We start from the raw sequence: 13,090 nt of genomic DNA, 5'->3' as shown, positions 1-13,090 counted from the left end.
CTTGTAGACCATCAGCAGAATCAATGAAATTCCTACCATGGAATCTTAGAGACATTAATTTGCAAGAAACCGGTGGGTAGTGATTATTGATATGAGGTGGTATCTCTTTGCTTTTTAAACTCGTATAAGATTGATGATGGACTTTTGTGCTGGAAAACCCTACTGCTTTGTGCTTCAATCAATAATTTGAGTTTGTATCTAACCAACCCATTATACCAGCACAACTAGTCTCCAGCCCACTCTAGCAGGCCTTTCTGAGTATAATTGTATCCAGTTATTGTTGACTTGCATCTGAAGAAAAGGAACTCTTGTTGGGCCCTTAACAGCCCATAGAAAGTGAGGAAGACCTGAGAATTCATTTTAGGAACTTAGGATCATTCAAACTTTGCTCCATTGTGTTTCAACAAAATCTGAAGACTGGAAACCTCCATCCTGCATCTGATTAGATTTCTATGACACTCATAGTGATGGTTGGACAAGACTAGCCAATGATGTCCATCAATAGGCTGCTGACATACAGATAGAGGTGGCTTTTACTTCCCAGTGCATTTAATTAGAATCTAGATTTTGAATATTTCTGGCAGTGTTAGAGCCACTGCAATGGGGTATCGAGATCTCGGAAGAGGAGATTGGTCCATTAATGTGTCTTGGTGCTTTAATGACATACATGCAAAAATCTTGGACATAACTTGCTTTATGCAGGGTTTGTAACAAATCGACCAAATTAGTTCTGAGTCATTCTTATACAACTATAATTGCAGATAGCTGCATGATGACGTTCATGTCTTGTGATGACTTGTGTCATTTTTTTAAAAATGTTTTTAGCTTTATTTAAGATTTTGGGCCAAACTGCAAGGGTTTAACAATTGAGACTGCAAAGTGCTTTCTGTTTATTTTAAACCAACAAAAACAGTATGCTGCATTTTTCAATGAGGATATGCCTCAATGATTTATTTTTTTTTAAAATTGGTTCACTTTATGCTTTACCTCACATCACCTTATCCATTACCAAACCAAGGCCACCTGTAAGTTGAAAGATCAACCCCTAATATTCTGTCTGGGCACTTTCCAACCAGATGACATTAACCATGGACTTCTCCAGTTTCCATTAAGCCCCACCTCTGTCTCTCTTTTCCATATCCCCCTATCTCCTTTCTTCCTGCTCCCTACCCTTTTCCCTCTCCATTCAGAGAGCTATCCCACCTTCCCCTAACACTTCTTTCTCTTTACAAAAGTTTAGTTCTTTACAAAAGTTTATGCTAACGGCAATTTTTTTTTTTACACATAAACTCCCAATAAATACTGTGAGCCTCCCCTGCCCCTTCTTCCCTCCTCTTTCCCCAACCTTTTTATTTCAGGCTCTGGCCTGCATTCTGCTCATATCTTGATGATGGATTCAGGCCTGAAAGGTTGGTTACAGCTCTTTGCTACCTTTAGATGTTCAGTGACCTGCTGAGTTTCTCCAGCACTTTTGCATATTGCATATTATCTGCTTAATTGTTTATAAAAGTTTTTTTTTAAAATAAACTACATTTTGATCCAGATATGAAACCACAATCTTTCCTAGAATAACACTGGACAATGAAGATTTTTCTTCCTAAACACTTTTGGCTATATTTTATGGATTTTGGGCTGCTGATCATGAAAATCACTTTAAAATTTTCCTATCCTGTACTATATTTTAGATGTAAACTATTTTTGTGACATTCTGTCATATTTTAAGTTTACTTCAATGACACAAAGCGATGAAGTGCAAAATGTCATTGAAAATTCATTTTCTGCATTCACACTTGCACTTCTTCCCTGGTGATCTGGGTGCAGTCAGTGATGAACATGGTGAAAGGATTCACCAGTATATTGTGACCATGGAAATGTGGAATCAGGGCAACTGGAATCCATCAATGCCGGCTGACTATTGTTGGACATTGACAATGAGAGGCATCAGATGCTGAGTACAAAACGAAAATCAGCAGCAAAACATTTTTAGGTCATTTGAACTTACACAATGTGTCTGCATCATTATATGACTGAACATGCTAATTTCAATGAAAGTTAATTGCATGTTTCTCCAACTTGAGGTTGTCTATCATAATCCCCAATTTTTTTTCCAGGGTGACATTTGGGGCTGGAGGTGTTTGACAGGGTAGAGGGAGTGGGTGGTTTGTACATTCTACCAACTTTCTGGGTGTCAGCACAAATGTGGACATATTAAGCCGCTTTCAGGTGCTCAGACACAGATAATGTGCCAGCAGATGCGGCTGGGGGAGAGCAGCTGGGAAGTTCAGTGGCCACAGAGAAAACACCTTTCTGTCACCCGAATGTGCCAGCTGAAGGAGAGCCACGTCTGAGTGAATATCGGCTCCTGTGGACTGTGGCCATTGTCCCACTGCTGCTTTCAGGTGCAACGGGGAATCTTGCAAGGCAAAATTTAGGGGTTAGAAGTGGTCTGATCATCTTTGAACACAAAAAAAGCACCTAAGTAGGTGAAAATGACATGCTCTATAGAAAGGGTTAAATATACTATTGTACTCTCTGATTGTCCTTAACAGTCAAAAGATGCTTTATGTAATATTTCCCCTCAGGGAATTTCATCCATGGTGTTAGTAAATTGTATGTGACCTATCAAAGGTATATCACCTGTTGCTTTTCTCTCCCTACGCTTTCTTATGTACTTGTATTTTTATTTCTCTTTAATTGTATTATTGTGAAGGAACACTAATTATTATCCCTGAACATAAGGTAGAAAATACCTTATGTATTGAATGAAAGAAAAAAAATCAGCCTTAAATTAAAAAAAAAATCCCCAAATTATGATGTGGTCTTTTTGAAGAATTAAAAGAATTGAACCATGCTCTGGAAGTTTGAAAAGTCTAATTCGTGAATTATTTCATCTTCCTTGAATGAGACCTGATTATTTGGCTGTTTGCAGGGTTCTATCCTGTTTAGATTGCACCAAAAAGGATGTTAATCTGAACAGTATTAAAAAATAGCCCTGGCTGTCCATTGTACTTGCTGCTTCTCTTAGTGTGCTTAATAGATGCTCTGTGGATTCAAACAATGAAAATAAACAGCATTGTTAGTGCTCAGAAGTTCTGCAGAGATGTAACCATGGATATTGTGAATCAAAAAAAGTCTGTGTTGCATTTGTCAAAATGAATTTTTTATTGCGCAGACTTCATGGCTTTGAATTATGTCTGCTACCTTTTCAAACTGCTTTTTATTTGAACAGTGAAGGAGAAATAAAGTTTGCTTTTACCTCATGTTGAGCCATAGATGCACAAATAAATGCACGCAGGTCTTTGAATCCATGCATCACAGGGTAACAAATTTCTTTACTCACAGATATTTGCCTGCTGTTTACTACTCTACATGTTTGACTCACAATTTGTAAAGTGAATGTTGTTTTACCCTAATTGACTACTCTTTCCTCCGATTACACAGTTACAACCTAAATTACATATTGACCCATCTTGCACTATGTTCCACATGCTTGTTGTGATGTGGTCATTAACTTTCCACCAAAAATACATTAAGTTTAAACATACTTGTTTGGTAGAATAATTTCCTCTTTTGGGCAACATAATGCCTTGTATTGAAAGCAATGATTCCTATGATGTCTTTGAGCAATGTCTGGAAGTGAGTTGTGAGTTTACAAGTAATAAAATATATTTGACAGTGAAATGTTCTGATACAAGTTTCTGTCAGCTTAAATTGAAAACAATTAACATGAATTATTTCGGAACAGTGATGTTCCGAGACAGTAATATTTAGATAGACTTTAACTCAATGAAGGTTTTGTTACATTACGATTCCCCCAGAACTAATGTTTTTTGGTGACCATTATTGGAAAAATTAATTGGTGTGAAGTAACATGCCACCACAGATATCCACATTTAGGAGAAAGTTTCCATTTATATTACAATTTGTTACAAAACACTAGACCTTGATCACTCAAGGTTGCCGAACAAGTTGATAGGGTGGTTAAGAAGATGTATGGCATGTTGGCCTTCATTAGCCAAGGGATGAGGTAATGTTGCACCTCTCTAAAGCTCTGGTGAGATCACACTAGGAGTATTGTTCAGTTCTGGTCGCCTCTTTACAGGAAGGTGTAGAAGCTTTTGAGAGGCTGCAGAGGAGATTTATCAGGATATTGCCTGGATTAGAGAACATGTTTTATGAAGAAAGGTTGACAGAACTAGGACCTTTCTCTTTGGACCAATGAAACATGAGAGCTGACTTAACAGAGGTATATAGATTGAGAAGCATAAGTGGACAGCTCGGACATTTTACCTGGTGTCATGAGTCCAAAGGACCCCCAAAACCCAGCAGCAATAGACATTCACCAAGACAAGTGGCTTTCAAAACAAAAGTTATTTTTAATCAACTTCAAACATGAAAATAGAATAAAACTTTAACTAACTCTATACTTATACTATACCGCATACTAACCCAAATCACCCCTTTCTAATTCTAAGCGCATGTGTATGTAATGTGTGTGTAAATTCAAGAAAAGTTCTTTGGTTCACAGTTCAATCTCACTTCTCCTTCTTTCAAGTTCTCTGGTTGCAGGCAATCACCATACTGTGCACAGAATTTAACATGTATAACGTTCACCAGGCTTGGTGCTTGAAATGTAAATGTTTACCGCTCAGGAAGGTTCTTGTAGGGTTTGCAGAGAGATGTATTTGTTGCTCCAGGATTTCCACAATTGAGGTACCACCACTAGTCACCTCAGGGTCTCGCTGATGAAACTTGCCCCTTCAGTGTCTTCTAGATGGTAACCTTATCCTTCAAGCTACCACAGAGTTCCATTCCTTCCTCTATTTCAAGAGAAACATCAGACAGATAGCACTTCCAGCCATCTACTGCTCTGGAACTTGCTTTCATCAGTTTCAAACAGTTTTCCCTGGATTGCACTTTTCAATTACTTGTCAGTGTTCCACACACTGACTGACTGAGCTATTAACTCAACTCTCTTTTCCAACTGAAACTCCAAAGAGAGCATGTGATTCATGTCTTGCAAAATCCCCACCTTCTCCAGCAAACAACAAGAGTTCTTTCTTCTTTTCCTCAAGTTGTTATCTTAGGGAAACAATCCAGAATTGACCTTTCTGTGAACACTTTGCAGAAAGGGTACTGATAGAGCATGACTCCACCAAGACAATAGTCAAGCATTTGTTGGTTCAGTTAACACCTACTTGTGAAAGGTGCTTACATTCTCCTGAGATCTTGCAATGTGAATTCTTCAGTCTTTCAAATAAGATCTGTTTCAAAATTTGTGTATGTATGTGACCTACTCTAAATCTTATAAATTCTCCCCAAATATTAATATCGTTTCACTGGAAAAATAACAACAAATACCAGATGACAACTTTTTAAGGTGAATGGACAAACATTTAGAAGAGTTGTCAGAAGTAAGTCCCCCCCCCCCCCCCCCCCCAGAGTCAGGTGGGTGCCTGGAATGTGTTGGTGGTGGAGGCTGATATCATAAGGGCATTTAAAAGACTCTTAAATAAGCACATGGATGAAAGAAAAATAGATTGTTGTGAGGGTGGGAAGGATCAGATTGTTGTGGATTAGGTTTATGTAGGTCTGCATTACATATTATGCATATTATAACATATGTAACATATGTGATATGTAAACACAAAATCTGTGCATAGTCATTTCTGGTTAATAGAAAGGTACCAAAACCTTGAGTGTGACAAACAGACTACATTTTTTTGGAGTTGACATATTTGAATTTTTTGTTTAGTTCCTGCAAAAGTTCCAAAAAGTACTGTTCTTGAAACAATCTTGTTTAAAGTAGCAAGGCACACACAGAAGTGTTTTGACCCTCTTTATCTTGTATGATATCTGGTGGCCTTGATAAATAATTCATTGTCATTAATTTGCTGGCATTTTTAAAACCAACAAAATTGAGTACAAACTACATTTTCAATGCTAATAATGGCACTGCTCGAGTTTACCAGGGAGAGATGAATGCAGCTCAAACATCAAGTATGCCACAGACAGTAGCAGGAGGTGAACTCTAACCTTCCATGCTATGTACATACAAAACCTTCAATAGATAGTGCATTGGATTATGCCATATTGAATGTAGAAGTGTATGTATGCTGATTATCGATAGATGCCAATAGAGCACATGTTTTGCATCAACATGGCTGGGAAATTAGTTATTGCAGCATTACAAGAGACCATGTGGGGTTCACAATATGATGATGTTAGCTTGCTATGTTTTTATAACTTTGAATTGATTTTTTTACGTCTTATCTCATCAGTTGAAGTATTCTTTTCTTTGGCTTGGCTTCGCGGACGAAGATTTATGGAGGGGGTAAAAGTCCACGTCAGCTGCAGGCTCGTTTGTGGCTGACAAGTCCGATGCGGGACAGGCAGACACGGTTGCAGCGGCTGCAGGGGAAAATTTGTTGGTTGGGGTTGGGTGTTGGGTTTAACTGTTGTGTATTACCAAGGGTTTTCCCCTCACAATGTGGCACTAAGGAAGACAAAATAAATCTATCTCATAGTCCTCAAATTTATTCTATCTGGGAGATGTTTGATTCTTCATTCAATAGGTAAAGTGTTTGAGTTCCATTGCCTCCATTTGGCCTTGTTGCTAACATTGTTCTATTTCTTCAACATTTACTTTTTATCCTCTGATCTTTTGTGCCTGCTGCAAAATCTGACATCTACGGTATTTCTTTAGCCCTGAGCTCCTTAGAGTTTGGCATTCACAGATAGTCCGAATCCTGACCAATCCAAGCAATACCTCAACTTTAACCTTTTTTTTTAAATTGAACCAACTCCTCCTTTCTTCAGTGGGTCAACTTAAATTGTAATCCATTCAAATTCCTCCTTGACCTTGTTCCCATGATTTTACTGAGCAAGGTGTTCATTCTTCATTTCTGATTTCCCTTTGTCATGCTTGGGTCTGTAAATAACTAAGTTGCTCTGCTCTAGATTTTTTTGGGAAGTTCCTACCTAGATCCTTTGACTTTGCTTCTCTTCATTCATACATTGCAACCCTCCTGTTTAATTGCTTCTTTGGCCACTGTTTACATCAATTACTACCCCTTTGCCTTAAGCTGTTCCTCCCTTCACATGTTGAAGTACTTTTATTTGCATTTTTCAAAATGCAAATACAACAACTTGGTCTAAGTTTCGAAGTCCATTGTGAAGGAAGAGTTCCTGCTTTTGAATTGAAGATAGATGGTCACATTGATGAAGTAGTCTCAGTGGCTTGGGCTTCTCTCATACTGGTAGAAGTAGCAGTGGATATCAGATTTTGGAGAACTCTGGTATCAGAGTTCTCATCATGTCAAATGAACAGTTAATCATTATGAAGTACTCTCACGGACAACAAATCAAAGTTCAAAGTACAAATTTATTGTCAGAGTAGATACATGATATCACATACAACCCTGAAATTCCTTTTCTTGCCCCTTTTTATTACAACCCACTACTGTGGAATTATCAGTGAATTTATAGATGGTGTTGTTGTTGTACTGTACCATACAATTAGAGGAGTAAAATGAACAGTACATGAGGGCTAAGAATGCAGCCCTGCAGAGTTCCGGTACTGATGTAGATTTATTTTTTTTCAATCCTCATTGACTATGGTTTGGAGGTGAAGAAATCCAGGATTCAATTGTACAGGGGTGGAGGGGGTGGGTATTGAGGCCCAAGTTTTGGAGTTTGCTAATCAGTTTTGAAGGGATGATGGTGGCGAATTCTGAACTGTAGTCAATAAAGAGCATATTGATGCATATGTCCTTGCTGTGTTCCAGGGCTTTTTGTAGAGCCATTGAGGTGATAGGCAAATAGGAATGGACCCACTCAGTCAGGAGCTGATATGCTTCAACACCAGCCTCTCAAAATACTTTATTACTCTGGATGTGAGTGCCACTAGTTAGTAGTTATTTAGACAGGTTACTCCACTCTTCTTGGGTGCTGGCTGGTACAATTAACGCCTGCTTGAAAGAGATTGGTACCACACCCTGTCAGATTGAGATGTTAAAGATATCCCTGGCAAATTGATCAGCACAGGTTTTCAGAACTCAGCCGGGTTCTTCAACCAAACCCAAAGCTTTCCTTGGAATCACTCTCCTGAATACAGCCTGCACATAATCCTTGGATGCTTACTGACAGTCAAGGCTTATCTGGGAACATAAGGGTGCACAGTGGTTCTTCCTTGTCATTTGGTCAAATCGGGCATCGAAGACATTGAGTTCATTTGGGAGTGGAGTTTTGCTGTCTCCTGCTGCACAGGATTTGGTTTTGTAGCAGGTTATGTCATTTAGGCCTTGCCACAGGGTATCCTTCGTTGTTTCCATTCTCATCTGGAATCTCCACTTCGCTTGGAGATACCTGTCCTTCTGTAGTGATCTGGATCTCCAGACTTAAATGCCTGTGATCCGGCTTACAGTAGATTCCGGATTTCATTGTTCATTGAGGACTTCTGGATGAAGAAAACCCTGAATGATTTGGTGGGGACTAACTCATCTGCAGCTGTTTTGATTAAGTCTGTGAAGACCCTGGTGTAATCATTCAGATTCTCAGCTGAGTTCTTAAAGACTGCCCAATCCATTGACTTGAAGCAGTCCTGTAACCTTTCTTCAGCCTCTTGTGACTACCTTCTGGCTGTCCTCATGTCTGGAGCCTCTCTTTTTTTAGGGCCTGTTTGTATGAAGGCAGAAGGAGCGCAGGCAAGTGATCAGACTTGCCAAAATGTGGTATCAGAAAAGAATAGTAGGCCTTTCTTATCTTGGTGTAACAGTGATTTAAGTGTGCTGGAACCTTTGGTATAGCACTTTTTTTTTGGAGACAGGTCTGGTTAAAGTCGCTGGCTATGATTTGTAATGTATTGGGGTGGACTGTCTCATGTCTACAAGTGGCTGTTTGTCATAGTCATCGGGAGGGATCCAAACTCTGGAGAGAATCGCTGATGAGAACTCTCTGGGTAGGTGGAATGGTCTGCCTTTATTTGGGATTTGTAGGTTGTATCATTAGTAATGAATACAAATCATCAAAGCAAATACATAGTTTATTATCAGACATAAAATTGGAAGCATTCACATTAGGCAAACAAAATAACGCAATCATCTGAATGTTTTTTTGCTATTAATGTCCATTGTAATTCCCATACTTTAAATTAGTTTTTGAGGCTACAATTTTTGAAATAGTACCTATGACTTACTCCACTATTTAAATATTTAATGTTTTCAGAGTATAAATGTGTTCTTTTTCAATTCATTACAGGGAAATGCACTGCAGATCATTGTAGATTCCTGCAGGGGTGAATCACAGACAGTAACTTTGAGACTTTTGTGTTCAACTGCACATTCACTGAAATTAAACAAATGCCAACAAACATATTATTTCGCCATTAATTCAATGACAAGATTTGAACTTGTACTGTACACATCTGAAATTGTTCCTCATGATGCAGAATCCATTGACCTCATTGTTCCTCATGAACACATCTGAAATTGTTCCTCTTGATGCAGAATATACAGTCAGTCATAGCGATGAACAACTCCAGGGATGTTAGCCAATAGTTCATCAGCACTGCTTTACTAATTAATAGAGAACATAAAGATATTGACTTTTTTTAAAAATGCATTCTCCTCTCCGCTCCCTTCAATAGACTGACTCATATTGTTATACAGTCACAAATATCGTGATTACTTTTGATTTCCTTCAATATAGCTCTCTGTTTCCTTAGGACTGAGCCTGGATGGACAATTTGGAAATCACAGACAAGCCTGATCAAATACTTAGCAAAAATTAATTATACTTAATTTTCCAGCTGGGATTCACTGATACTGATTAAGAATTAGTTTTTTTCCCCTCTACTTTTTGAACTCAACTTTAGTCTCCCTTATTTCTACCCAGCCGAGATTGATAAGTTCAACACATAAAGAGTGTTTGTGCAGTTCTCTGCTCCACGTTACCTGTGTAATTATTAAATGAAAGGGGGGAGAAAAAGGTTAATTTTCAAATGTGGCTTCCCATCAAAGATGCTCAGAATAAGTATTTTTAGATGTTGTTGGAAATGTTGCCAATTTAGACAGCCATCATGACATTTTGATTTTTAAATTGGACCTTTGCAGAAGTAAAAGGCTTTATCGTATGGTTAAGGAGAGCAATGATTAATAGTGAACTGAATTCTACCAGAACAGTTCTTTCCACTCGCATTTTATTTTCTAGAATTTTCTTCATAAGAAAAACATTATCTCCAGAGTTGGCTACTATATATCTCAGGTAAAGACAAGTAAATAGAGTTGACAAACTTCAGTTCAATTTATCTTTATTGGAAAATGTCACCTAGACATCCCTTCATCAAAAAAAGGGACATTTTTTTTTAATATACCATAAAAATTGTATTACAGTGTGTGCAATCAATGGGAAATGTGATGAAAAGTGGCTTTGAATTTCTGTGTGTCTATAATAATTTCAATGTATTATTTATTCTATAGTCAATGTTAAATACTTTTTTTCCAGGACATTGGCACTGGTTCAGTTTTTCATTAAAATCAGACCTTTTATTGTTTGTTTAAAAGACATGAAAGAGCTACATATTAATGTCACATGTCATATGGAGGCAGTTACTATAATATACACTTAAGCAACTAGTTTTAGTTTTCATCATTTTAATATGTCTATTAACCTTACTGACATTCAGCTCAAAAGACCATATTTATCAAATAATTTTCCATCACTCTGTCCAACCCAAAAACCCTTTGGAATTGTTTGCAAGACATCTTCACTGCTGGAATCCCACAGTATTTATATTTCTTGTTTTATATGACACATCCCCAGTTTTGATGCCTGAAATTAACAGACCCATGAGTGGCAAACACATCAGTGGCCAGGCTGAGAAGACCGGCAAAGAAGTTCAAAGGCTTCCTCACCAATATGGGTTGTTACGTAAAGGAGCAGGTTAGCATCTGCGGGTTCGATCAACTAATTTTTCATTCAGCACCTTATTCTCAGTGTGGCAGTGGCCATTTCCAGAGGACATCTGTTTAAGGCGAGTGGGGGAAAGTTTAGGGGAGATGACAGAGGTACGTTTTTCACGCAGAGTGATGGGTACCTGGAATGCATTGCTGGTGATAGTGGTTGAGACTGATTGCAACAGGGATATTTAAAAGACATGGATGTAAGAAAAATTGGAGGTTATGAACTGTGAAGAAAGCAAGGGTTAGATTGATCGTGGAGTAGGTTTACGTGTCAGCACAATATTGTAGGTCAAAAGCCCTGTACCGTGCTGTACAGGTACTGTTCTATGTCTGACTCTTTAACAAAACTGAGGATAATACTTCCTTGCCCCCCCCCCCCCCGACCCCACCTACTATTGTACCTATATATATGAAGAAATGCATGTATTTACGTGCATCCACACAAGTTTGCAAATATGTACATGCAAATGAGCTTAAAAGTGCAAACACACAACACACAGGTATGCTCACGCACAGAATAATTGCTAATTTCTGCTATCCTATATGCAATGGCGTGAAGCAAGGTTATGTTCTCGCACCAACCCTCTTTTCAAACTTCTTCAGCATGATGCTGAACCAAGCCATGAAAGACCTCAACAATGAAGACGCTGTTTACATCTGGTACCACACGGATGGCAGACTCTTCAATCTGAGGCGCCTGCAAGCTCACACCAAGACACGAGAAACTTGTCCGCGAACTACTCTTTGCAGACGATGCCGCTTTAGTTGCCCATTCAGAGCCAGCTCTTCAGCGCTTGACGTCCTGTTTTGCGGAAACTGCCAAAATGTTTGGCCTGGAAGTCAGCCTGAAGAAAACTGAAGTCCTCCATCAGCCAGCTCCCCACCATGACTACCAGCCCCCCCACATCTCCATCGGGCACACAAAACTCAAAACGGTCAACCAGTTTACCTATCTCGGATGCACCATTTCATCTGATGCAAGGATCGACAACGAGATAGACAACAGACTCGCCAAGGCAAATAGCGCCTTTGGAAGACTACACAAAAGAGTCTGGAAAAACAACCAACTGAAAAACCTCACAAAGATAAGCGTATACAGAGCCGTTGTCATACCCACACTCCTGTTCGGCTCCGAATCATGGGTCCTCTACCGGCATCACCTACGGCTCCTAGAACGCTTCCACCAGCGTTGTCTCCACTCCATCCTCAACATTCATTGGAGCGCCTTCATCCCTAATGTCGAAGTACTCGAGATGGCAGAGGTCGACAGCATCGAGTCCACGCTGCTGAAGATCCAGCTGCGCTGGGTGGGTCACGTCTCCAGAATGGAGGACCATCGCCTTCCCAAGATCGTGTTATATGGCGAGCTCTCCACTGGCCACTGTGACAGAGGTGCACCAAAAAAGAGGTACAAGGACTGCCTAAAGAAATCTCTTGGTGCCTGCCACATTGACCATCGCCAGTGGGCTGATCTTGCCTCAAACCGTGCATCTTGGCGCCTCATAGTTCGGCGGGCAGCAACCTCCTTTGAAGAAGACCGCAGAGCCCACCTCACTGACAAAAGACGAAGGAGGAAATACCCAACACCCAACCGCAACCAACCAATTTTCCCCTGCAACCGCTGCAACCGTGTCTGCCTGTCCCGCATCGGACTTGTCAGCCACAAATGAGCCTGCAGCTGACATGGACATTTACCCCCTCCATAAATCTTCGTCCGCGAAGCCAAGCCAAAGAAAGAAATATGCAATGGGCAAATGCAAATTTTATTCTCAGGGATTGTGAGCAATTAGTCGATGCTGAGTTGTGTGTTCCCTTTTGAGGCTGATTTTATGTTAGCATCTTGGAGAAACAATCTTCTGAGTTTCCTCCATATTGCTTACTTTCTATTCCATGTTTCTTTTAAGACCAGCAGCATGGTTACAGGCCCTTTCAGCCCACAAGCCAGTCGGTGCTGCCCAATTACACCCCAAAATCCTGGTACATTTTGAAGGGTGGTATGAAACCAGAAAACCTGGAGGAAACCCACACAGACACGAGGAGAATGTATAAACTCCTTACAGACAGCGCTGGATTCGAACCCTGGTTACTGGCATAGCAACAGTGCTGTGCTAACCATGCTGCTCCTCCAG

General features: G+C 39.7%; 1 protein-coding gene and 1 long non-coding RNA gene across 37 annotated transcripts in view; one reads left to right on the top strand and one right to left on the bottom strand.

The window, feature by feature from the left end:
* sox6 (SRY-box transcription factor 6) overlaps positions 1-13,090 on the top strand; it is a 676,057-nt gene that overhangs the window by 95,094 nt on the left and 567,873 nt on the right. The gene's annotated exons all lie outside the window — the stretch shown is intronic.
* Positions 1-13,090, bottom strand: part of LOC138743181 (uncharacterized) — a 90,304-nt gene that overhangs the window by 10,993 nt on the left and 66,221 nt on the right. For 3 of the 4 annotated variants that reach the window (XR_011344697.1, XR_011344692.1, XR_011344703.1), the window contains one exon: positions 9,056-9,575. The exons of the other annotated variant lie outside the window; for it this stretch is intronic. This is a non-coding gene — a long non-coding RNA (uncharacterized lncRNA). Of the gene's footprint in view, positions 1-9,055; positions 9,576-13,090 lie in introns of those variants that run through there. 4 annotated transcript variants of the gene reach the window in all.

The sequence above is a fragment of the Narcine bancroftii genome, chromosome 1 (assembly GCF_036971445.1).
Source record: "Narcine bancroftii isolate sNarBan1 chromosome 1, sNarBan1.hap1, whole genome shotgun sequence".
NCBI classification, from domain to species: Eukaryota; Metazoa; Chordata; class Chondrichthyes; order Torpediniformes; family Narcinidae; genus Narcine; species Narcine bancroftii.
The sequence above is the reverse complement of the archived record's forward strand: the minus strand, read 5'-3'. Positions and strand labels throughout refer to the sequence as shown.